This window comes from Bufo bufo, chromosome 4 (genome assembly GCF_905171765.1).
Source record: "Bufo bufo chromosome 4, aBufBuf1.1, whole genome shotgun sequence".
NCBI lineage: Eukaryota > Metazoa > Chordata > Amphibia > Anura > Bufonidae > Bufo > Bufo bufo.
The window spans coordinates 50,208,865-50,234,268 of NC_053392.1; positions in this window are offsets into that span (position 1 = coordinate 50,208,865).

The following is a 25,404-nucleotide window of genomic DNA, read 5'->3' on the forward strand; positions in this document are numbered from 1 at the left end:
AGGAATCTGGCTAATTGTTTTGTGGGTGACCTACAGTATAAAGATTTTTTGTGGGTGCAATACACCAGCTTTGCATCCCTGACACAGAAATATAATACTAAATCTGGCTGTTAATTCTGTGGGTGAACTATAGCGATTTTTTGTGGGTGCAATGCACCATCTTTGTACCCCTGACACAGAAATATAATAATTAATCTGTCTATTAGTTCGGTGGGTGACATATACTCATTTTTTGTGTGAGGTACACCTGCGCTGCATACTTAACAGTGAAATTTACATAGTTAAAGGGGTTCTCCGGGCTTAACCTTTTTTTTCCTTTAAGAATCTAACCTGTGGAGGAAAGATTAATGATCAGATACTTACCTTCCACAGTGCAGCCGTTCCTGAGATCTTCTCCCGGTCACGTGGTCCCTCCAGATGGCTTTTCTTGGCTTCTGGCCGAAGTCCGTTTCTTATCTTCCTGTCTTCGCTTCCTTTCTCCAGCAGGAGACGGATCGTCACTAGTGATGTCACCGCCTCCTGCTGGAGAAAGCTCCGCCCAGCAGTGCACTAGGCTGAATGCTAGTGCCCATGTGCAGGACCGCCGCCGGGCACTGTGAATGTCACTGTTATGGGGGCACTGTGAATGTCACTGTTTTGGGGGCACTGTGGATGTCACTGTTATGGACGCACTGTGGATGTCACTGTATGGGAGCAATGTGGATGTCACTGTTATGGGGGCACTGTGAATGTCACTGTAATGGGGGCACTGTGAATGTCACTGTTTTAGGGGCACTGTGGATGTCACTGTTATGGACGCACTGTGGATGTCACTGTTATGGGGGAATCTGTGGATGTCACTGTTATGGACACACTGTGGATGTCACTGTTATGGGAGCAATGTGGATGTCACTGTTATGGATGCACTGTGGATGTCATTGTTATGGGGGCACTGTGGATGTCACTGTTATGGGGGCACTGTGGATGTCACTGTTATGGGGGCACTGTGGATGTCACTGTTATGGGGGCACTGTGGATGTCACTGTTATGGGGGCACTGTGAATGTCAGTGTTATGGGGGCACTGTGGATGTCATTGTTATGGGGGCACTCTGGATGTCACTGTTATGGGCGCTAAGTATAAGTGATAGGGCTTGTGCACAGAACCGTACCGGTTTTGCGGTCTGCAAGTCGCGGTCTGCAAGTCTTATGGATTCCGTTATTTTCCGTTATAACCATTTTATAGCGGAAAGCCATAACGAAATCCAGAAAGCAGATGTGAACCCACCCTTAATTCGTCTGTTAGTTCGGTGGGTGACATATACCCATTTTTGGTGTGAGGTACACCTGCACTTCATATGTGTCAGGGAAATTAATATAGTTAATCCATCTGTTAGTTCGGTGGGTGTCCTCAAAGAATGAGTAGAGCATCAAATAATGGACATGGCCCTGGTTGTGGTGCTGCTCGTGTTGCTGGAGCTCCTGTTGCAGGGAGAGGACGTGGTCGATCTGTGCCAGCTACACGCACAAGTGAAACACCTTCCTCAGGTGCACGTAGATGACAAAAACTTCAGAGTTATTTTGTAGGCCCGAATACCGGTGTACGAATGGTGAGGCCAGAACAAGTACAGGCGATAGTAAATTGGGTGGCTGACAGTGCCTCCAGTTCCTTCACATTGTCTCCCACCCGGTCCCCTGCTGAAAGTGCAGAGTTGGCACCTGCAGCCCATGGCCGTCTGTCTTTCACCTCACCCCCTTGCAAATCAGCCAAGCAGTCTGAGCCCCAAGTCATGCAGCAGTCTCTTATACTTTTTGATTACTCTGCTCGCAGGGTTTCCGTGGGCCATCCACCTAGCCCTGCCCCAGAAGTGGAAGAGATTGAGTGCACTGATGCCCAACCACTTATGTTTCAGTATGTGGACATGGGAGGACCACCCAGGCACGTCTCGGATGATGACGAAACACAGGTACCAACTGCTGCGGCTTTCTGCTGTGTGCATACCTGCAAGGAGGGCAGGGGTGAAGAGTGGGTGGAAGATGATGTGGAGGATGATGAGGTCCTAGACCCCACATAGAATCAAGCTCATGCGAGTGACGTGTGCAGTTCGGAGGAAGAGGTGGTGGTCACACAGCGCCAGCCGCACAGCAAAAGAGGGAGCAGGGTGCAAAAGCAGAGCGTCCGGACCCTAGACAGTACGCCTGCTACTGCCCACTGCAACCTGGGCCTGAGCACACCAAACCCAGCTCCAAGGAGTTCCCTGGCGTGGCATTTCTTCAGACAATGTGCTGACAACAAGACGCGAGTGGTTTGTACGCTGTGCAATCAGAGCCTGAAGCGAGGCATAAATGTTCAAAACCTGAGCACAACCTGCATGACCAGGCATCTAAGTGCAAAGCACGAGCTGCAGTGGAGTAAACACCTCAAAAACCACGACAGATCTCAGGCTCCTTCTTCTCCCTCTTCTGCTGCAGTCTTGGCCTCTTCCTCCCCTTCTAGAGTGACGGTGGCACCTGCCACATAGCAAACAGATGATGTGGCAGCAACACCTCCACCACCGTCACCAAGCATCTCCACACTGTCCCATGGAAGTATTCAGCTGTCTATCTCCCAAACACTGGAGAAAAAGAGGAAGTAACCCCCTACCTACCTGCGATCCCTGGCCCTGAATGCCAGCATTTCAAAATTCCTGGCCTTTGAAATGATGTCATTCCGTCTGGTGGAGACAGAGACTTTTAAAAACCTTATGGTGGTGGCTGTCCCACAGTACGTGGTTCCCAGCTGCCACTACTTTTCCAGGTGAGCCATCCCTGCCCTGCACAACCAAGTGGCGGACAAAATTAGGTGTGCACTGCGCAACGCCATCTATGGCAAGGTCCACATAGCCACCGATACGTGGACCAGTAAGCACGGTCAGGGACGTTATACCTCCCTTACTGCACACTAGGTAAATGCAGTGGCGGCTGGGCCTGAGGCGGATAGCAGTTTGGCGCATGTCCTTCCGCCACCAAGGATTGCAGGACATTTCTCGTTGCCCCCTGTTGCCTCCTACTCCACTTCCTCCTCTACCGCCTCCTCATCCGGTCAACGTAACACCTTCACCACCGACTTCAGCACAGCCAGGGGGAAATGACAGCAGGCCGTTTTGAAACTCATCTGTTTGGGGGAAAAAACTCACACCGCGCCGGAGCTGTGGACGGGCATGGTACAACAGACCGATGAGTGGTTGGTGCCAGTAAAGCCTCAAGCCCAGCCTGGTGGTGTGTGATAATGGGCAAAATCTCGTAGCAGCTCTGGGACTAGCCGGTTTAAAGCACATACCTTGCCTGGCGCATGTGCTGAATTTGGTGGTGCAGAGGTTCCTTAAAAATTACCCCGATATGTCAGAGCTGCTGCATAAAGTGCGGGCCGTCTGTGCGCGCTTTTGGCACTCTCACCCTGCTGCTGCTCGCCTGTCAGCGCTGCAGCGTAACTTCGGCCTTCCCGCTCACCGCCTCATATGCGATGTGCCCACAAGGTGGAACTCCACCTTGCACATGCTGGCCAGACTGTGCGAGTAGCAGCAGGTGATAGTGGAGTTTCAGCTGCAGCACGCACGGGTGAGTCGCTCAGCGGAACAGCACCACTTCACCACCAATGACCGGGCCTCCATGCAGACTTGTGTTCCTTGTTGCTCTATTTCAAGTACTCCACCAACATGGCCAGTGCCGATAACGCCGTTCTCAGTCTTACTATCCCACTTCCATGCCTCCTTGAAAAAATGCTTCTGGCGATGATGGAAGAGGATGTGGCACAGGAGGAGGAGGAGGAAGAGGGATCATTTCATAGGGTTTCCAGCCAGTCATTCCCAAGTGGCTCCGAGGGTGGGTTCCTGCAAACACAAACGCCAGGTACACAATTGTCCAGCCAGGGCACAGTTCTGGAGGATAATGAGGTGGAGGATGAGGAGGAGGAACCGTGTTCACAGTAGGGTGGCACCCAAACCAGCTAATGGCCATCACTGGTACGTGGCTGGGGGGATACAGAGGACACAGACAATACACCTCCCACAGAGGACAGCTTGTCGTTGCTTCTGGGCAGCCTGGCACACATGAGCAATCACATGCTGCAGTGTCTCCGCAATAACTGCCGAGTTGGCCACATTCTAACTTGTGCTGATTACTGGGTGGGCACGCTACTGGATCCCTGTTACAAGGACAACGTTCCGTCCTTAATTCCTTCACTGGAACGTGATTGTAAGATGGACTAGCCGGTTTGACGCACATCCCTTGCCTGGCGCATGTGCTGAATTTGGTGGTGCAGAGGTTCCTTAAAAATCACCCAGATATGTCAAAGCTGCTGCAGAAAGTGCAGGCCATCTTTGCGCCCTTTCAGCGTTCTCACCCTGCTGCTGCTTGCCTGTCTGCGCTGCAGTGTAACTTTAGCCTTCCAGCTCACCGCCTCATATGTGACGTACCCACAAGGTGGAGCTCCACCTTGCACATGCTGGCCAGACTGTGCGAGCAGCAGCAGGCAAAAGTGGAGTTTCAGCTGCAGAACGCACGGGTGAGTCGCTCTGCGGGACAGCACCACTTCACCACCAACGAGTGTGCCTCCATGCGGGACGTTTGTGCCGTGTTGCGCTGTTTCGAGTACTCCACCAACATGGCCAGTGCTGATGACGCAGTCCTCAGCGTTACTATCCCACTTCTATGTCTCCTTGAAAAAAACACTTCGGGCGATGATGGAAGAGGATGTGGCACAGGAGGAAGAGGAGGAGGAAGAGGGATCATTTCTACGGTTATCAGGCCAGTCATTCACAAGTGGCTCCGAGGGTGGGTTCCTGCACCAACAGAGGCCAGGTACACAACTGTCCAGCCAGGGCACAGTTCTGGAGGATGTGGAGAAGGAGGATGATGATTATGAGGAGGAACCATGTTCACAGCAGGGTGGCACCCAAAGCAGGTCATGGGCATCACTGGAGAGTGGCTGGGGGAATACAGAGGACACAGACGATACACCTCCCACAGAGGACAGCTTGTCTTTGCCTTTGGGTAGCCTGGCACACACGAGCGACTACATGCTGCAGTGCCTTCGCAACGACCGCCGCGTTGCCCACATTCTAACCAGTGCTGATTACTGGGTGGCCACCCTGCTGGATCTCCGCTACAAGGACAACGTGCCATCCTTAATTGCGTCAATGAAGTGTGATAGGAAGATGCGCGAGTACAAGCGCACGCTGATGGCATTCCCACCTGACAGTGGGGGCTCAGTGGAAGCACAAGGCGAAGGCAGAGGAGGAGGAAGAAGTTGCCAACACAACTGGGGCACCGCCAGCACCTCAGAAGGGACGGTTAGCATGGCAGAAATGTGGAAAAGCTTTGTCAGCACGCCACAACAACCAGCACCACCAGCTGATACAGAACGTCTTAGCAGAAGGCTGCATTTCAGCAACATGGTGGAACAATACCTGTGCACACGCCTACACGTACTGACTGATGGGTCTGCCCCATTAAACTTCTGGGTCTCCAAATTGGGCACATGGCCTGAGATTGCCCTTTATGCTTAGGAGGTGCTGGCCTGTCCTGCAGCCAGTGTACACTGCGTGCAGAATTATTAGGCAAATGAGTATTTTGACCACATCATCCTCTTTATGCATGTTGTCTTACTCCAAGCTGTATAGGCTCAAAAGCCTACTACCAATTAAGCATATTAGGTGATGTGCATCTCTGTAATGAAAAGGGGTGTGGTCTAATGACATCAACACCCTATATTAGGTGTGCATAATTATTAGGCAACTTCCTTTCCTTTGGAAAAATGGGTCAAAAGAAGGACTTGACAGGCTCAGAAAAGTCAAAAATAGTGAGATATCTTGCAGAGGGATGCAGCACTCTTAAAATTGCAAAGCTTCTGAAGCGTGATCATCGAACAATCAAGCGTTTCATTCAAAATAGTCAACAGGGTCGCAAGAAGCGTGTGGAAAAACCAAGGCGCAAAATAACTGCCCATGAACTGAGAAAAGTCAAGCATGCAGCTGCCAAGATGCCACTTGCCACCAGTTTGGCCATATTTCAGAGCTGCAACATCACTGGAGTGCCCAAAAGCACAAGGTGTGCAATACTCAGAGACATGGCCAAGGTAAGAAAGGCTGAAAGACAACCACCACTGAACAAGACACACAAGCTGAAACGTCAAGACTGGGCCAAGAAATATCTCAAGACTGATTTTTCTAAGGTTTTATGGACTGATGAAATGAGAGTGAGTCTTGATGGGCCAGATGGATGGGCCCGTGGCTGGATTGGTAAAGGGCAGAGAGCTCCAGTCCGACTAAGACGCCAGCAAGGTGGAGGTGGAGTACTGGTTTGGGCTGGTATCATCAAAGATGAGCTTGTGGGGCCTTTTCGGGTTGAGGATGGAGTCAAGCTCAACTCCCAGTCCTACTGCCAGTTTCTGGAAGACACCTTCTTCAAGCAGTGGTACAGGAAGAAGTCTGCATCCTTCAAGAAAAACATGATTTTCATGCAGGACAATGCTCCATCACACGCGTCCAAGTACTCCACAGTGTGGCTGGCAAGAAAGGGTATAAAAGAAGAAAATCTAATGACATGGCCTCCTTGTTCACCTGATCTGAACCCCATTGAGAACCTGTGGTCCATCATCAAATGTGAGATTTACAAGAAGGGAAAACAGTACACCTCTCTGAACAGTGTCTGGGAGGCTGTGGTTGCTGCTGCACGCAATGTTGATGGTGAACAGATCAAAACACTGACAGAATTCATGGATGGCAGACTTTTGAGTGACCTTGCAAAGAAAGGTGGCTATATTGGTCACTGATTTGTTTTTGTTTTGTTTTTGAATGTCAGAAATGTATATTTGTGAATGTTGAGATGTTATATTGGTTTCACTGGTAAAAATAAATAATTGAAATGTGTATATATTTGTTTTTTGTTAAGTTGCCTAATAATTATGCACAGTAATAGTCACCTGCACACACAGATATCCCCCTAAAATAGCTAAAACTAAAAACAAACTAAAAACTACTTCCAAAAATATTCAGCTTTGCTATTAATGAGTTTTTTGGGTTCATTGAGAACATGGTTGTTGTTCAATAATAAAATTAATCCTCAAAAATACAACTTGCCTAATAATTCTGCACTCCCTGTATTGTCTGAACGTGTGTTTAGCACGGCAGGGGGGGTGATCACAGACAAGCGCAGCCGCCTGTCCACAGCCAACGTGGACAAGCTCACGTTCATTAAAATGAACCAGGCATGGATCCCACAGGACTTGTCCGTACCTTGTCCTGAGTAGACAAGTACACCAGCCGCACCCAGCCATTGTTATACTCCAGCGCACTTTCTCTTTTCTATTTCCCAATGTTTTGGGGTCTTCCCAAATTTATAAAAAATAAAAGAAAAAAATAAAGAAAAATTTTTTTACATAAAAAAACAAAAACAGTGTCCACCGCCTCCTTAACCTCCTACTACACTTTGACCTCCATCTCCTAGTTCAAGATTATTATTTTTTATTTTTTTTCTATTCTATGATATTTTGAGTAATTTCCCTATCCACATTTGTTTGCAGGGCATCTGTCCTGCTCTTACCCCTATTTTGCTTCTTTTTGCAGTCCTCTAGCCCTTACTATGTCTATTTTACAGGCATTTTAGTGCCCCAAATTTCAGGACCCCATTGACTTCAATGGGGTTCGGCGTCAAGTTCGGGTCATGTTCAGCTGAAGATCGGCCGACCTGGCGAACCCGAACTTCCAGGTGTTCGCTCATCCCTACTTATCAGACCTGAATTGAATTTTGGGAAATTCACTCATCTCTAGTGAGGATCTGATTGCTAGGACCATCCCACCATACTAAGGCTCCATTCACACATCCGCAATTTTGCGGAACGGAATTGCGGACCCATACAATTCTATAGGGCCGTATGATGTGCGGCCCCCATCCGGAATTGCGGACCCGCACTTCCGGGTCCGCAATTCCGATCCTGAAAAAAATAGAACATGTCCTATTCTTGTCCGCAATAGCGGATAAGAATAGGTATATTCTCTTAGTGCCGGCAATGTGCGGTCCGCAAAATGCGGTACGCACATTGCCGCTGCCCGTGTTTCGAGGATCCGCGGATCCGCAAAACACACACGGATGTGTGAATGGACCCTACGGCCTCTTTCACACGGGCGTTGCGGGAAAATGCGCGCGTGCGTTGCAGGAACATTTGCGATTTTTCCGCGCGAGTGCAAAACATTGTAATGCGTTTTGCACTCGCGTGAGAAAAATCGCACATATTTGGTACCCAAAGCCGAACTTCTTCACAGAAGTTCGGGCTTGGGATCGGTGTTCTGTAGATTGTATTATTTTCCCTTATAACATGGTTATAAGGGAAAATAATAGCATTCTGAATACAGAATGCATAGTAAAACAGCGCTGGAGGGGTTGAAAATAAATAAATAAATCATTTAACTCACCTTAATCCACTTGATCGCGTAGCTCGTCATCTGCTTATGTCCCCTTTACTGAAAAGGGCCTGTGGTGAGCATTAATTATACACTGCTCAAAAAAATAAAGGGAACACTTAAACAACACAATGTAACTCCAAGTCAATCACACTTCTGTGAAATCAAACTGTCCACTTAGGAAGCAACACTGAGTGACAATCAATTTCACATGCTGTTGTGCAAATGGGATAGATAACAGGTGGAAATTATAGGCAATAAGCAAGACACCCCCAATAAAGCAGTGGTTCTGCAGGTGGTCACCACAGACCACTTCTCAGTTCCTATGCTTCCTGGCTGATGTTTTGGTCACTTTTGAATGCTGGCGGTGCTTTCACTCTAGTGGTAGCATGAGACGGAGTTTACAACCCACACAAGTGGCTCAGGTAGTGCAGCTTATCCAGGATGGCACATCAATGCGAGCTGTGGCAAGAAGGTTTGCTGTGTCTGTCAGCGTAGTGTCCAGAGCATGGAGGTGCTACCAGGAGACAGGCCAGTACATCAGGAGACGTGGAGGAGGCCGTAGGAGGGCAACAACCCAGCAGCAGGACCGCTACCTCCGCCTTTGTGCAAGGAGGAACAGGAGGAGCACTGCCAGAGCCCTGCAAAATGACCTCCAGCTGGCCACAAATGTGCATGTGTCTGCTCAAACGGTCAGAAACAGACTCCATGAGGGTGATATGAGGGCCCGACGTCCACAGGTGGGGGTTGTGCTTACAGCCCAACACCGTGCAGGACGTTTGGCATTTTCCAGAGAACACCAATATTGGCAAATTCGCCACTGGCGCCCTGTGCTCTTCACAGATGAAAGCAGGTTCACACTGAGCACATGTGACAGACGTGACAGAGTCTTGAGACGCCGTGGAGAATGTTCTGCTGCCTGCAACATCCTCCAGCATGACCGGTTTAGCATTGGGTCAGTAATGGTGTGGGGTGGGATTTCTTTGGAGGGCCGCACAGCCCTCCATGTGCTCGCCAGAGGTAGCCTGACTGCCATTAGGTACCGAGATGAGATCCTCAGACCCCTTGTGAGACCATATGCTGGTGCGGTTGGCCCTGGGTTCCTCCTAATGCAAGACAATGCTAGACCTCATGTGGCTGGAGTGTGTCAGCAGTTCCTGCAAGACGAAAGCATTGATGCTATGGCCTGGCCCGCCCGTTCCCCAGACCTGAATCCAATTGAGCACATCTGGGACATCATGTCTCGCTCTGTCCACCAACGTCACGTTGCACCACAGACTGTCCAGGAGTTGGCAGATGCTTTAGTCAAGGTCTGGGAGGAGATCCCTCAGGAGACCGTCTGCCACCTCATCAGGAGCATGCACAGGCGTTGTAAGGAGGTCATACAGGCACGTGGAGGCCACACACACTACTGAGCCTCATTTTGACTTGTTTTAAGGACATTACATCAAAGTTGGATCAGCCTGTAGTGTGTTTTTCCACTTTAATTTTGAGGGTGACTCCAAATCCAGACCTCCATGGGTTGAAAAATTTGATTTCCATTTTTTTATTTTTGTGTGATTTTGTTGTCAGCACATTCAACTATGTAAAGAACAAAGTATTTCTGAAGAATATTTAATTAATTCAGATCTAGGATGTGTTATTTTTGTGTTCCCTTTATTTTTTTGAGCAGTGTATATTACTCTGATTCTGCAGTTTACAGAAATACCCCATATGTTGTGGTAAACTGCCCTATGGGCACGTGGCAGTGGTCAGAAGGAAAGGAGCGCCATATGGATTTTGGAGGCAGATTTCGCTAGAATGGTTTTTAGGCACCATTTTGTATTTGAAGAGTCCCTGACATACCCCTACAATGGAAACCCTCAAAAAGTGACCCCATTTTGGAAATTACACCCCTTAAAGAATATATTAAGGGGGATACTGAGCACTTTGACCCCCTAAGTATTTTATGGAATTTGGAAACACTTGGCTGTAAAAATGGAAAGTTTTGTTTCTTCCAATAAAATGTTGCTTTAGCCCCAATTTTTTCATTTTCACAAGGGGTAACAGGAGAAAATAAATAAATAATTCCTTACCCATTTCTACTGAATATGGCAACACCCCATATGTGGTGGTAAACTGCTGTGGGGGCACATGGCAGGACTCAGAATGGAAGGAGCGCCATATGGCTTTTGCAGTGCAGATTTTGATGGATAGGTTTATAGGTGCCATTGGTTTTTATTTTTTAAGTGATTGTCTTATCTTATGTGGGGCCTCATTTTTTGTGGGATGAGGTGATGGTTTGATTGGTACCATTTTGGGGTACATAAGACTTTTTGAAGTACATTAAACTTTTTGTGAGGCAAGGTGAAAAAATGTCTGTTTTTGCATAGTTTTTAAAAAAATTGTTTTTACAGCATTCACCTGAGGGGGGTTATAATATGATATTTTCATAGAGCAGGTTGTTACGGCCGTGGCGATACTCAATATGTCTATCATTTTTTTTGTTAAGTTTTACACAGTGAAATCATTTTTGTACAATTTGAATAAAATCTTGGTATTACACTTTTTGTGAGGCAAGGCGACCAGAAAATAGCTTTTTTGACACTATTTATTTATATATTTTTACAGCGTTCACCTGACGGGGTGGATTATGTTATATTTTTATAGAGCCGGTCGATGCGGATGCGGTGACACCTAATATGTCTACTTTTCTTTTTTTTCCCTATTTTTTTTTACAATTTTGTATTACTTTATTTTGGGAAAAGGACCCTTTTTTTACTTGAAACTTTTAATTTTTTGTAAAACTTAATTTTTTAACTCCTTTTTTACTCAATTTTTTTGTCCCACTCTGGGACTTCAACTTCAACTTTTGGGTGTCTGATCCCCTTTACAATGCATTACAATACTTCTGTATTGTAATGCATTCGCTGTAATTGTATTACTCACTGTAATATACCTACAGCTTCCTGCCTGTGATATCCAGGGGGCTGGATCTCACAGGCTCTCACGGAAGGCAGCCACGATGCCTAAGGAGGCATCGGGCTGCCTTCCCTGCTATCGGGTCCCTGTCATAGCAGCGCGGGGACCCGATGGACACCCCGCACCCGTCAGGATACCGCATATGCCGTGGTCTGCGCTGACCGCAGCAGTGCAAGGGTTAATGCGCCGGCATCAGTGCGCCCGCCTGCTCCTGCGCCCGCCCAATCAGAGCGCCGTAGCTGTACAGCGCTGGGATTTCTGTTCTAATTTTGCTGGTATCCTACGGGTTAATATTATAATAGTAATATTCTTGTATATAAGAGCAGTATTATAGTAGTTATAGTCTTGTACATAGGGGGCAGTATTATAGTAGTTATATTGTTGTACATAGGAGGCAGTATTATAGTAGTTATATTCTTGTACATAGGAGCAGTATTATAGTAGTTATATTCTTGTATATAGGAGGCAGTATTATAGTAGTTATATTCTTGTACATAGGAGGCAGTATTATAGCAGTTATATTCTTATACATAGGAGGCAGTATTATAGTAATTATATTCTTGTACATAGGAGCAGTATTATAGTAGTTATATCCTTGTACATAGGAGCAGTATTATAGTAGTTATATCCTTGTACATAGGAGCAGTATTATAGTAGTTATAGTCTTGTACATAGGAGGCAGTATTATAGCAGTTATATTCTTATACATAGGAGGCAGTATTATAGTAATTATATTCTTGTACATAGGAGCAGTATTATAGTAGTTATATCCTTGTACATAGGAGCAGTATTATAGTAGTTATATTCTTGTACATAGGAAGCAGTATTAAAGTAGTTATAGTCTTGTACATAGGAGGCAGTATTATAGTAGTTATATTCTTGTACATAGGAGGCAGTATTATAGTAGTTATATTCTTAACCAAATCTCTTTTTATTGAGAAAGCATATAGTCAAATTATTCAATGACATGACAAGCGCCATACGCAGATGACATCTGACAAGTATAGTCAAATACAACAGTATTCAAAACTTATGAGGAGGGGGAACATACAAAAACAAATGAGACTAACAAACAGGGAGGAGGAAATCACATATGAGAAGAAGGGAGGATGGGATGGGGGGGGGGTGTAGGTACAGTAATTTAGGTATCGCTCATTACGTGATGAGGTCGTTCAGTTCGCCGGGTGGCGAGTGTGAGATTCCCAGTGAGCCAGTTCTTCAAAACGGCATATCTGGTCGACTTTCTCTTGCCACATCAGCAGCGTAGGCGCAGATTTGTTCTTCCACAACACAGGGATCAGCAGGCGGGCAGCAGTAAGAAGTAATGTTGGTAAGTTGTTCTTAGATGGGGTTAGGGACATGTTGGGGCACCAGAGCAGGACTAATTGTGCGTCTCGTCTCATAGGAGAGCCGCAAATTTGGCCGATTAGGCTCTCAATCTGTTTCCAGAAGGGACAGATTAGACTGCAGGACCACCATAAGTGATATAGGGATCCCTTCTCTGTTCCACACCGCCAGCACTGATCGGGTATCTCGTGGTTAAGATTGTGTAGGAATTCAGGCGTTTTGTACCAACGAGTCAGCAGCGTAAAGGAATTTTCCTGAATTTTGATACAACGACTGAATCTATGAGAATTGGAGAGAATGAATGCTTTTTCAGGTTCTGAGAGGTGGTACGAGAGTTCCTTCTCCCAGGCGGGTATAAAGGATAGTACTGGAGGTGTGGAAGAAAGTAACTCCTTGTAAAGAGTTGACAAGGGCTTCTTCGGGGGGATCGGCATATCTAGTTTCTTTTCCAGCCAGGTGGGTTCTTCTGTGCAGATAGGAGGAAGTTTCAAAATCGCAATATCCTTGCGAAAGGCTGCAAGAGCCAGGAAGGATTGCTTTTGAACCTCAGGTAAGGCCTGAATTGCGTCCCATGCCAAGTCCCCAACCGTGGATATAATCTCCTGTAGGGTGTGGTTAGACAATCTATACCAAACACCTGAGGGGGCAGAGGTTTCGGGGTGTACTAAGTTTTGTAGGAGGTGTAGAGGGAGGTAGGGGCTAGGGAATCTGAGATCTTTAGATTTGTAGAGTTTAGCCCATTCTACTAGCATGCCTTTCCAAATAGGAGAGACAAAGGAGTGTGAGGGCGTGCAGCTACGAACCCCCCATAGGATGAGATTATCCTTATATGTAATGAGGTCACGCTCCAAAGCTGTGCATAGGTTCAGGGAGCTTCGAGAAAGGAGGGAGAAACACCTATTCAGGTGCGTAGCTGTATAATACAGATGGACATCGGGAAGGCCGAAGCCTCCAAACCTCTTTTCCCTCGTCAGTGTGGAGTAGGCTATCCTAGATGGTTTGTTCGTCCAGAGGAAAAGGGAGAATCTCCGCCGCAGCTCCGTGAAGTATGAGCGTGGGAGCCATATGGGTAGTGTCTGCAGCAGGTATAGGAGTTTGGGGACAATGAAGGTCTTGAGATAGTTCTTCCTGCCTATCCAAGAGATAAAGGGCAGTTTAACCGACTGTAGGTGGGATTTAATAGAATTAAGCATAGGGGTGTAGTTAAGGCTAAAAAGGTCATTCAGATTTGCAGAAATATGAATTCCCAGAAATGTGATGTCCCGGGTGGCCGAAGCGGAGGGGGTGGAGCGTTTAAGCGACGCAACAAGAGCAGGTTTACAGGTGACATTCAAGGCAAGGGATTTGCTATAGTTGATCTTGAAATTGGATACCCATCCGAATTCTTCAAATATAGAGTGTAGCCGGGGGAAGAATTTCTCAGGGTTGGTGGTCATGATCAGGAGGTCGTCCGCAAATGCAGCCGTGAGGTGCGTGTGGGAGGCTCTCCGAAGGCCTTCAATATCGGGATCTTGCCTGATTTTGCATAGAAGAGTTTCCATGACTATCACGAATAGGGAGGGGGAGAGAGGGCAACCTTGTCTAGTGACATTAGTAATGGCAAAGGCGGGTGAAAGAATGCCGTTGACTTTGACCCTGGCAGAGGGGGCCGAGTATAGAGACAGAATAGCCGAGATAAGTTGGTCAGGAAAGCCAAATTTTGACAAAGCCAGTGACATATACTGCCAACTCACTCTGTCAAAAGCTTTCTCTGCATCAGTGCTTAGCAGAGCTAGCGGAGTAGAAGTAGTCCGTGCAAAGTTCATAAGATGAAGGAGGCGAACAGTGTTCTCATTTCCCTGTCTGCCAGAGACAAAGCCAACCTGTTCTTTGTGGATAATGTCTGGGAGAACTTTTTGAATCCGCTGAGCCAAAATCTTAGCCCACCATTTAATGTCCGTGTTTAGCAGAGAGATAGGGCGGTAACTGCCGCAATGCAACGGGTCTTTGTTCTCTTTGTGAATAATGGTAATATGGGCTGTGAGTGATTGGAGAGGGAGGTGGCCACCGCCCAGGAGATAGTTGCATAAAGAGCTAAATTGAGGGGCCAGGACAGATTTAAAAGTTTTGTAATAAGAGATGGTGAAACCATCAGGGCCAGGACTACGACCGGAGGGGATAGTGGCCAGGACTTTCAGTACTTCGGGGCCGGATATGGGAGCTAGTAATTGGGAGGACTGGTCTGGGGATATAGAGGGGAGTTGGAGGGAGGAGAGAAACTTGTTTGAGGCCTCCGCGATGGAACAGGGAGATGAGCCAGGAGGGGCTGGGAGATTGTAAAGGTCTTCGTAAAAGGCACAAAATGCCTTGGCTATGTCAGGGGTAGATTTAAGTTGGTTGCCCGCAGCGTCCTTGATTGCCGGTATGAAGGAGTCAGAATATTGTTGTTTAGTTAGTGCCGCCATAAGTTTGTTCCCTCTGTCCCCGTGTGCGTTGGATTTAAAGCGCGCATGTAGGAGCAACTTAGCCGAGGTAATGTTTAGCATATTTTTGAGTTGAGATCGCGCGATCGAAAGCTCCTCCGCAAGGCTTATCGCTTGGGATTGCTTATGGCTAAGCTCAAGGGTGGCGATACGGGAAATGAGGGTGGATATGGCTTGGGCTCTTTGTTTTTTAATATGGGAGCCGAGGGCGATGAGCTCTCCACGGATCACAGCCTTGTGGGTTTCCCATATTACAGCAGGGGAGGGAGGAGAGGGGCCTGCGGTGTTATTACTGAAAAACTCCCGTAGGGAGGAGGCTATTTTCTCAGATGACACCTGGTCCTGAATGATAGTTTCATTGAGACGCCAGTTCCATTCCCTTGTAGGGAGAGTGGACAGCGAGACCGTCAGAAAGACAGGGGCATGGTCCGACAACGTAATGTTGCCTATTCGGATATTTACAATCTGTTTAACATGTTCAGAGGAAAGGAATACATAGTCCAATCTATGGTGTGAGGACTTGGCATGGGAGTAGAATGAATAATCACGACCTGTGGGGTTTAGGGTACGCCAGGTGTCAATAACACCTAGTTTATGCAAAGCCGCCTTCAGGCGTCTAAGACGGACGTAAGTGATAGCCGACCTCCCCGAGGAGGAGACTAGGAGTGGGTCTAGGGTCACATTAAAATCACCCCCCAGAATTACCATACCTTGTTTGAATGCAGCAAGCGCAGAGAGGGTCTGAACCAGCCATGCAACTTGTCCACTATTAGGCGCATATATATTGGCCAATGTAACTGGTGTGCCTGCTATAGAGCCCTTCACAAACAAGTACCGTCCGTCAGGATCCGAAGAGGAGGCTACAACCGCAAAGGGCACTTGCCTATGAATGGCGATACTGACACCTCGGCTAGCCGATGCCTGCGCACTGTGGAACCATTGAGTGAATTTTTTGGAAGGAAGATTGGGAATCTTACCTGCCCGAAAATGTGTTTCTTGGAAAAAGGCGACGGAAACTTTATCTTTTTGTAGCAAGGAAATCACCTGGGATCTTTTGCACGGCTCGTTCAGGCCTCGAACATTAAGGGAGGAAACTACAAGAGAAGCCATTTTAAGTCAGTAGGATAGCACATAGCAATCAGAGACTGAGCGTACCAAATAAGAACAAAAGGATGGGATAGGAGGACACAAGAGGGGAAACACATGAGGGCAAGAGAAGGTAGACAATAAGGCAAACAGTGATTCATATTCACATAGTGCAGAACTAAGAGCTCCACAGAGCGCCTGGGAACCGGAGGATCCTTTTTCATCACAGACTGGTGCCGGGATCCATCAGACGGGGGGTCTCGTAGAGCTGGGTAGGCCAAGGGAAGGCCATCAGGTAACAAGGAAGTCAACGAGGAGAACAGTGGCAAGCAAATCCCCTGTGCATAAGGGGGTGGAAGGGGAGAGGTAGAAAGCACTCAGGAAGGTGAGATCCTTAGGGAAGTAAACAAAGGCCTGAATACATCCAAAAAGGCCGTATCAAAAACTAGGCGGCTCTGGTGCAAGTCCTGAACAGCAGGAAAGGAGAGATCTGTAACTTTCGGAAGTCCACTTTAGGAGAACACCAGAACTGTGTCTGGCAAAAGATGGTTGTCATCTCAGCAGAAAGGCTTCAGCGATGAGGAGAACGACCCGCAGCAGCGGAGGCCTGAGAACTCTGACTGGGTCGGGATTTCTTCCCGGTAGGCACAAGGGACCAGGTGTCTGCTGTTGGAGGCGAGGGGATAGGATCTCCCTGGTCCGCCGGCATCCAGGATGGGATCTCAATTGGAGCTATACCCAGTGGGACCCAGGCCCCGGATAAATCCTGAGGAGTGCGTATGGTGATCTGCCTCCCGTTTTTGAAGACAGCCAATCCAAAGGGGTACATCCAGCGAAACTGGGTTCCGGAGGTTTTGAAAACTTCAATAAGCGGACGCAAGATACGTCTTTTCGCCAGTGTGGAAGGTGCTAAGTCCTGAAAAAAATGCAGCTGTGAGCCTTCATATTCCAGATGGTCCGCCTCTCTACTGGCTTTCAATAAGGCTGCAGTGTCCACAAAACTGAGAATACCGCAAATAACATCTCTCGGAGGGTCCGATGACTTTGGTTTGGGGCGAAGAGCGCGGTGTATGCGTTCAATGACAATATTTGCCGCTCTTTCTGGATTCAAAAGATTCGCGAATATTTCTTTGGCGATTTTTTTGAGAACTTCCGATGTGAATATTTCTGAGAGACCACGAATACGAATATTACGTCTGCGGCTCCGATTTTCCTGATCTTCGATTCGCAAGAGGGCATAGTTGATAAGGTCTTTATGCGATCCAAGTGTTGAGCAGGTTTCCTCACCGAAGCGAATAATCGAGTCCTGCGAATTTTCCAGCGCAGCGACTCTCTGGCCAATGGATCGAAGATCGGTCTTTATTTCGCTCAAGTCCTGTTTCAAGGGGGCCAGGGCGCAATCCAAAATTTTGCGAAGGATCGCTTTTGAGAGATTCGATCCCCGCTTTCGATTTTTATATTCGGAAGCATCCGAAAAACTTCCCGCTTCCTATAATTCGTCCGCATCGGAGTGAAGAGAAGGAGCCGGCGCCATCTTAGGTGTCCCCGGAGCGGTGCCCTTGGAAGCTTTTCTCAGAAATTGCTCCATGTCAGGCTGTTTGGAGCGGCTCACAGGTGGGTCGGAAGGTTCCCTGGGGCGATCTCTCCCCACTTTGCCCATTTTGAGCGATTGATAGGTGCTGTGAAAGGGGGTTTGTGCCGGTTAGGATGAGGAGCTCAGAAACCAGCAGCCATGCAGCTCAGCGGCCAAGCTCCGCCCCCCATAGTAGTTATATTGTTGTACATAGGAGCAGTATTATAGTAGTTATATTGTTGTACATAGGAGCAGTATTATAGTAGTTATATTCTTGTACATAGGAGCAGTATTATAGTAGTTATATTCTTGTACATAGGAGCAGTATTATAGTAGTTATATTCTTGTATATAGGAGCAGTATTATAGTAGTTATATTCTTGTACATAGGAGCAGTATTATAGTAGTTATATTCTTGTACATAGGAGCAGTATTATAGTAGTTATATTCTTGTACACAGGAGCAGTATTAGAGTAGTTATATTCTTGTACATAGGATGCAGTATTATAGTAGTTATATTCTTGTACATGGGAGGCAGTATTATAGTAGTTATATTCTTGTACATAGGAGGCAGTATTATAGTAGTTATATTCTTGCACATAGGAGGCAGTATTATAGTAGTTATATTCTTGTACATAGGAGGCAGTATTATAGTAGTTATATTCTTGGATGTAGGGAATTTTATTACAGTAGTTATACTAGAGAGGGGAATCCATCACAGATCCAACCTTGCGGACAGCCCCATATTAGCTACTACTATGGTATTGCATGCCTTCTATATTATTATAAGTGTTTACGCAGCAGAAGAGGATTTCACATTAGTTTAGAGTAGGAAGAATGTAACAAGGACAATCATTGTAGGATATATGAGAAATGTCATTTTGCTGTTATAATCTTTAAATAATGTCAAGTGCCCACAGATGCCCTAAATAATTCACATGGTATTTGCAATCTTTCCTAAAAATTAATTACCTTGCTTGACGTGTTGCTTTTTAAATAGGAATAATAAGTAAATCCCAAACAACTCTTAATTTTCATTGCCATTGACTAATTCTCCCAATTGGCAGCCAATCTAGCACAGTTTTCTTCCACTTCATTAATTAGTCCTCAGAGGAGATGAGTTTTCTACCTTTATAGTGACATTCTATGAATATTTCCTGCCTGTTAACAACAGTGACAACCTTCTCACAAGACTCAGGAGGATCTTACAGGCATTGTAAGTTGTCATTAGGTTGTTGGAGGAGGGTACATTTAATTAGTCTTAGGTTGTACTTAATCATAAGACTAAAAATAAGTGAAATCTTGAGCCTAGAGCCAAGAACCTCCTTAAGAATAGAGATGTCCCAACTATTCGCCGGCGAACATAGTTTGTTCGCGTTCGCCGCGGCGGGCGAACATATGCGATGTTCGGTCGCCCCCTATACATCATCATTGAGCAAACTCTGACCCTGTGCCTCACAGTCAGCAGACACATTCCAGCCAATCAGCATCATACCCTCCCTCCCAGACCCTCCTACCTCCTATCAAAAAGCAAGGACAGCATCCATCTTAGATTCATTCTGAAGCTGCAGTGTCACAAATTTGACTAAGTTGCAATCGCAATGCGATTAATACAGCTTATATTAATCGCATTGCGAATTCAACTTAGAGCTGGGTTCCTAATGGTTGTATTGGTAGAATATAACGAAGATTGAGAATATAGTGCTATATCCGTTATATTCATCAATTCTAGCAATACAACCATTAGGAACTTAGCTCTAAGTTGTAATTGCAATGCGATTAATGCAGGTTATATTAATCGCATTGCGAATTTAACTTACCACACTCTGCGTCAACCACGTAATTTTCCATGGGAGTTTTGCCATGGATCCCCCTCCGGCATGCCACAGTCCAGGTGTTAGTCCCCTTGAAACAACTTTTCCATCACTATTGTGGCCAGAAAGAGTCCCTGTGGGTTTTAAAATTCGCCTGTCTATTGAAGTCTATGGCGGTTCGCCCATTCGCGAACATTTGCGTAAATTTGCGTTCGCCTTTCGCGAACGGAAAATTTTATGTTCGCGACATCTCTACTTGAGAACAGCAAGGAATGATTGGAAATCTTCATATCCTGGAACTTTCCTCACATTTTAATAAATGGATCATCTATCTATCTATCTATCTATCTATCTAATAACAATGTATTATTCAATATTTATCCATCTTTCTATGTATCATATGCACAGAGGCACCCCCCCCCCCAAGCAAGGTGAACTATCTTGATAGCACCCTTATGGAAGTGCCTTCCTATCAGTCAAGATCTGACTTTTTAACTAATACTTAGGATATGACAAGGGAATATTACTAAATCAAATATGCATCTTAAGAGAGCTGTTTTGAAGAAATTTTCCCTGTTTAGTGTAGACTAGGATTCTGGCTGGTTGGGTGGAATGTCTTGGATTCAGCTTAGGTGGGGTGGGGTGTCTCCTTAAAGACACCAACTATGTATGAAGACTTACTGGAAGTGCTACTTGTGAAAATAATAGGCAAAGAGATATCTCCCGAGGAAAGAGAACCATCTCACTAATGCCACCTTGTGGAAGTGGCTCCCTATGAATAAAAATATGACTTTTTAACTAAGCCTTTGGATATGGGGACAAGGGAAGATAGCAAAATATACATTCATAGATAGCTGTTTTGGGGTGCTCATCAGTCCGGAGTAGAATTCTGGCTTAGGTGGGGTGTCTATCTATCTTTTTATCTCTCTATCTTTCTACCTATCAGATTTGGACAGGTTAAAAACAAAACCCTTCCATCCCTTGCTTTGCTTCCTTTCCTTCCCTCCTGAATTAGGGGGGCCAGGGTAGTACTTGAAATTTATGGACATGCTCTTCCAACCAATGTCAGGCATTTCTAGCCATGTGAAACATTGCATTGTCTTACTGGAAGATCCCATCCGCCCACAATCAGCATGTATGGGTCTATGTGATCTGCAAGGATGGATTCATACCCAAATTGGTTGAGATTGCCTTCCACATGGATGTATGGGCCCAGAGAATGCCACAAAAAACTTCCCCAGGCCATAACGCTGCCACCACCAGCTTGGGTTCTTCCAGCAATAGTTGCAGGGTATTTGTTCTCTGATGTTTTTGCAGAGGTGCAGTGACCATCTGTCTGCTTTGGAGCCCCATACACAGTAGGGTTCGCTAAACTGTTGCTTCAGACATGTGGCCTCACTGGTTCATTTTGGCAGTAAGCTGCTCCACTGTAGTATGTTTGTCCACCTTTGCACATCTTCATAGCCTACGTCTTTCTATTTCTCTATGAGTAGATAGATAAATAAATTGACTGACAGAAGACAGATACATATGCTGTAAATAGATGGAAAGACAGGCAGATATTTATGTGATACTTATATGATAGGTATGCAGTGAGCCACTGAGGAGCTGATGCAGAAGATGGGAGTGGTAGTGGTTGTTCGGTGCCACGGTGTCCTATTTTAGTCAGTTGCTCCTTGGGGTTTGGTGCTGTGGAAAGGTAAAGTGAAGGAACCAGGCAGAGATTGAAGAACAACTTTCTTTACTGAATGCAAAAAAACAAGTATCAGCACGTCCAGCGGCAGTTCGTACAAGTGCAATTCTCTCCTCCCAGACAATGGGGTATGGTGACTGGCAATGTGGTAGAAGATAACACTCAGAAGTTTACTAGCTGACAGTGTCTCTCTCTCCCTCCTGATTCATTTTACTACAGCTGTACTTTGGCACCTTTGGCTGTAGGTGTCCACTGTATGATGGAGGCTTCTAGCTATGCCTGTCCTGAAATACAGTGATGGTGCCTTAACTTGTTTCCCACCACCTTGCAGCAGAGGCTTGATAGCTTAATTCCTTGATCACTCTGCTGACACAAATACTGACCCGTCTTATAGACAGAAGCAAATGCTTATCAATATGCTATAAATGTCCCAGAAGGGACAACCCCTTTAAACGAACCCTCTTACTAGTATATCTGTAAGGAATAAATCAAGGCAACTGAACTTACTGTAGATTTCTTGAAAACGTTTCACTCGTTTTTTCAACGAGCTTTCTCAATTCTGAGTGACTGTGCAGTGGAGTAAACTCTTTGGTTGCTTGGGGTTCTGTTTGAAAAGTATGGGGGTGCCCCTGATTCTGCATTCAATTAGACTAAAGTTCATAAACACCCTTTACTGATCTTGTATCACCATCAGAAATATTTATCAGTTATTGGACAAATGTATATATTTTTTTCAGACACAGAATTCACGTTGTGTGAAACTCCCACAAATGGCCTTTCTCCAGTATTAGATGTAAAATGCTGATATCTTGCATTACTTGTGCCTGTCGGATTCAATATGATTGCAGATGCAAGTATGAGAAAAATAACAATAAACACTCGTGAATGGAAGCTTGGCTTGCAGAATATATTTATAGTGCCGGGTGTACGTCTGAAATGGAACAAGACAATCTCTGGCCCGTGAACCTTATTTTCAGAAGACTTCTCTACAGCTCGTGATTCAGTATAATTGATGCAAACACACTGTGAATGTCCTACTTGTGTTTCATCGTTTGAGAAGTAGATTTATGCTCAGGCTCTATGGCGACACTGAGATTCACGGTAAGATTGCGGCATTGCTATAACTTGCCGGAAACTTCAAAGTTTTCCTAAGGGGAAATCTGGTCGGGATTTTCATTATTTTTTAAAAAGTTGCTTGCAACTTTCATCTTGTAGAGAAATGTTGAAGTTGACCAGACAGTGGGCAGTTTTACAGTAAATTACTGCAATTTTTGTGCCATTGTGAAACTCTTACTTCAAGGGGTTGTGTAAAAGTGCCCACACATCTTTAATAGCTAGCGGTCAACAGCTATTCCTCTCAACCACCCCATACACATGCAGGTTCAATTCGACCCAGCACAGGGGCGTAGCTAAAGGCTCATGACCCCTGGTGCAGGAGTTCAGCTTGGGACCCCCTTCCTTCAGTGCTTTGTTGCAAGGGGAATGACAATGCATATAGCAATGAATAATAAATATTGGCGCTCCCACTGGCAGTTTTGAAAATATCAGACATAATGAGGGAGCTTAAAATATTACTTTTACTAATATAGTTAAAACATAGCGCCACATACAAATAAATGGTGATAATGATAAATATGGCTTAAGAGATAAGGAACAGTCTTACCGTTCCGACGCAACCCTGGTTAGGATCAACCGAGTGTGGTAAAGAGGATGCACCACGTCCAGGCTGGTATTTAGGTATGGTCATTGGTAACTGTTAGGTGTAGACAGTGCAGGGAACCAATGTCCCTAGAAATCCCTGGTTGGGGATGAGGCCATTGCTAATGCGGCCCTACCTATCTATACAGAGTTCCTACCCCGCAAGGGGCGGCCCTTAGAGTAAGGTATCCAGACAGGGCCGCCCCTTGCGGGGTAGGAACTCTGTTCCATATGAATCAGCAGCAGGAGGGCAGGGGAGTGGCTATAGCTGTTAATTAAATATACGCTGGACTCAATGACATCACGCTGGACTCAAATTAGCATGTGGCATGAGGCATCTTTGTGTGTATATTATGAGGTAACCATCTGTCACACTAGTAAGTGAATACATCTAAGGCACTTTTTAGTAGTTAATGATTGTATATAATTAGTTAGATTATAATCAAATATCCACATGACAGGTTCCCTTTAAACCTGACAGGAACAGGAAGTGGAGAGCTGCATAAGCAGAAGACTGGTGAGTTTATTATTATTTTTATTGTTAAACCATTCAGCCTAATTGTTTTACATCCCCCCCAGAAAACCCCTTTAATAATGTAGATTCTCATCACTCATCATACAAACCGGATTCCCAAAAAGTTGGGACACTATACAAATCGTGAATAAAAACTGAATGCAATGATGTGGAGGTGCCAACTTCTAATATTTTATTCAGAATAGAACATAAATCACGGAACAAAAGTTTAAACTGAGAAAATGTACCATTTTAAGGGAAAAATATGTTGAATCAGAATTTCATGGTGTCAACAAATCCCCAAAAAGTTGGGACAAGGCCATTTTCACCACTGTGTGGCATCTCCCCTTCTTCTTACAACACTCAACAGACGTCTGGGGACCGAGGAGACCAGTTTCTCAAGTTTAGAAATAGGAATGCTCTCCCATTCTTGTCTAATACAGGCCTCTAACTGTTCAATCGTCTTGGGCCTTCTTTGTTGCATCTTCCTCTTTATGATGCGCCAAATGTTCTCTATAGGTGAAAGATCTGGACTGCAGACTGGTCATTTCAGTACCCGGATCCTTCTCCTACGCAGCCATGATGTTGTGATTGATGCAGAATGTGGTCTGGCATTATCTTGTTGAAAAATGCAGGATCTTCCCTGAAAGAGATGACGTCTGGATGGGAGCATATGTTGTTCTAGAACCTGAATATATTTTTCTGCATTGATGGTGCCTTTCCAGACATGCAAGCTGCCCATGCCACACGCACTCATGCAACCCCATACCATCAGAGATGCAGGCTTCTGAACTGAGCGTTGATAACAACTTGGGTTGTCTTTGTCCTCTTTGGTCCAGATGACATGGGGTCCCAGATTTCCAAAAAGAACTTAGAATCGTGACTCGTCTGACCACAGAACAGTCTTCCATTTTGCCACACTCCATTTTAAATGATCCCTGGCCCAGTGAAAACGCCTAAGCTTGTGGATCTTGCCTAGAAATGGCTTCTTCTTTGCACTGTAGAGTTTCAGCTGGCAACGGCAGATGGCACGGTGGATTGTGTTCACTGACAATGGTTTCTGGAGGTATTCCTGAGCCCATTCTGTGATTTCCTTTACAGTAGCATTCCTGTTTGTGGTGCAGTGTCGTTTAAGGGCCCGGAGATCACGGGCATCCAGTATGGTTTTACGGCCTTGACCCTTACGCACAGAGATTGTTCCAGATTCTCTGAATCTTCGGATGATGTTATGCACAGTTGATGATGATAGATGCAAAGTCTTTGCAATTTTTCGCTGGGTAACACCTTTCTGATATTGCTCCACTATCTTTCTGCGCAACATTGTGGGAATTGGTGATCCTCTACCCCTCTTGGCTTCTGAGAGACAATGCCACTCTGAGAAGCTCTTTTTATACCCAATCATGTTGCCAATTGACCTAATTAGTGTTAATTGGTCTTCCAGCTCTTCGTTATGCTCAAATTTACTTTTTCCAGCCTCTTATTGCTACTTGTCCCAACTTTTTGGGGATTTGTTGACACCGTGAAAATTGGAATCAACGTATTTTTCCTTTAAAATGATACATTTACTCGGATTAAACGTTGGATCTGTCATCTACGTTCTATTACAAATAAAATATTGACATTTGCCATCTCCACATCATTGCATTCAGTTTTTATTCACAATTTGTTTAGTGTCCGAACTTTTTTGGAATCCGGTTTGTATTTGTAAGATACTCATAAATTAAATACATTTTGGGGGCCTCTGTATTAGGGGATCATTATCATGTTAGAGCCTGGGTCCTCTAGTGGATCGAGGATCTCCTGGCACTCTGCTCAGGTAATCGGTCCCTAAAGTCCAGATAA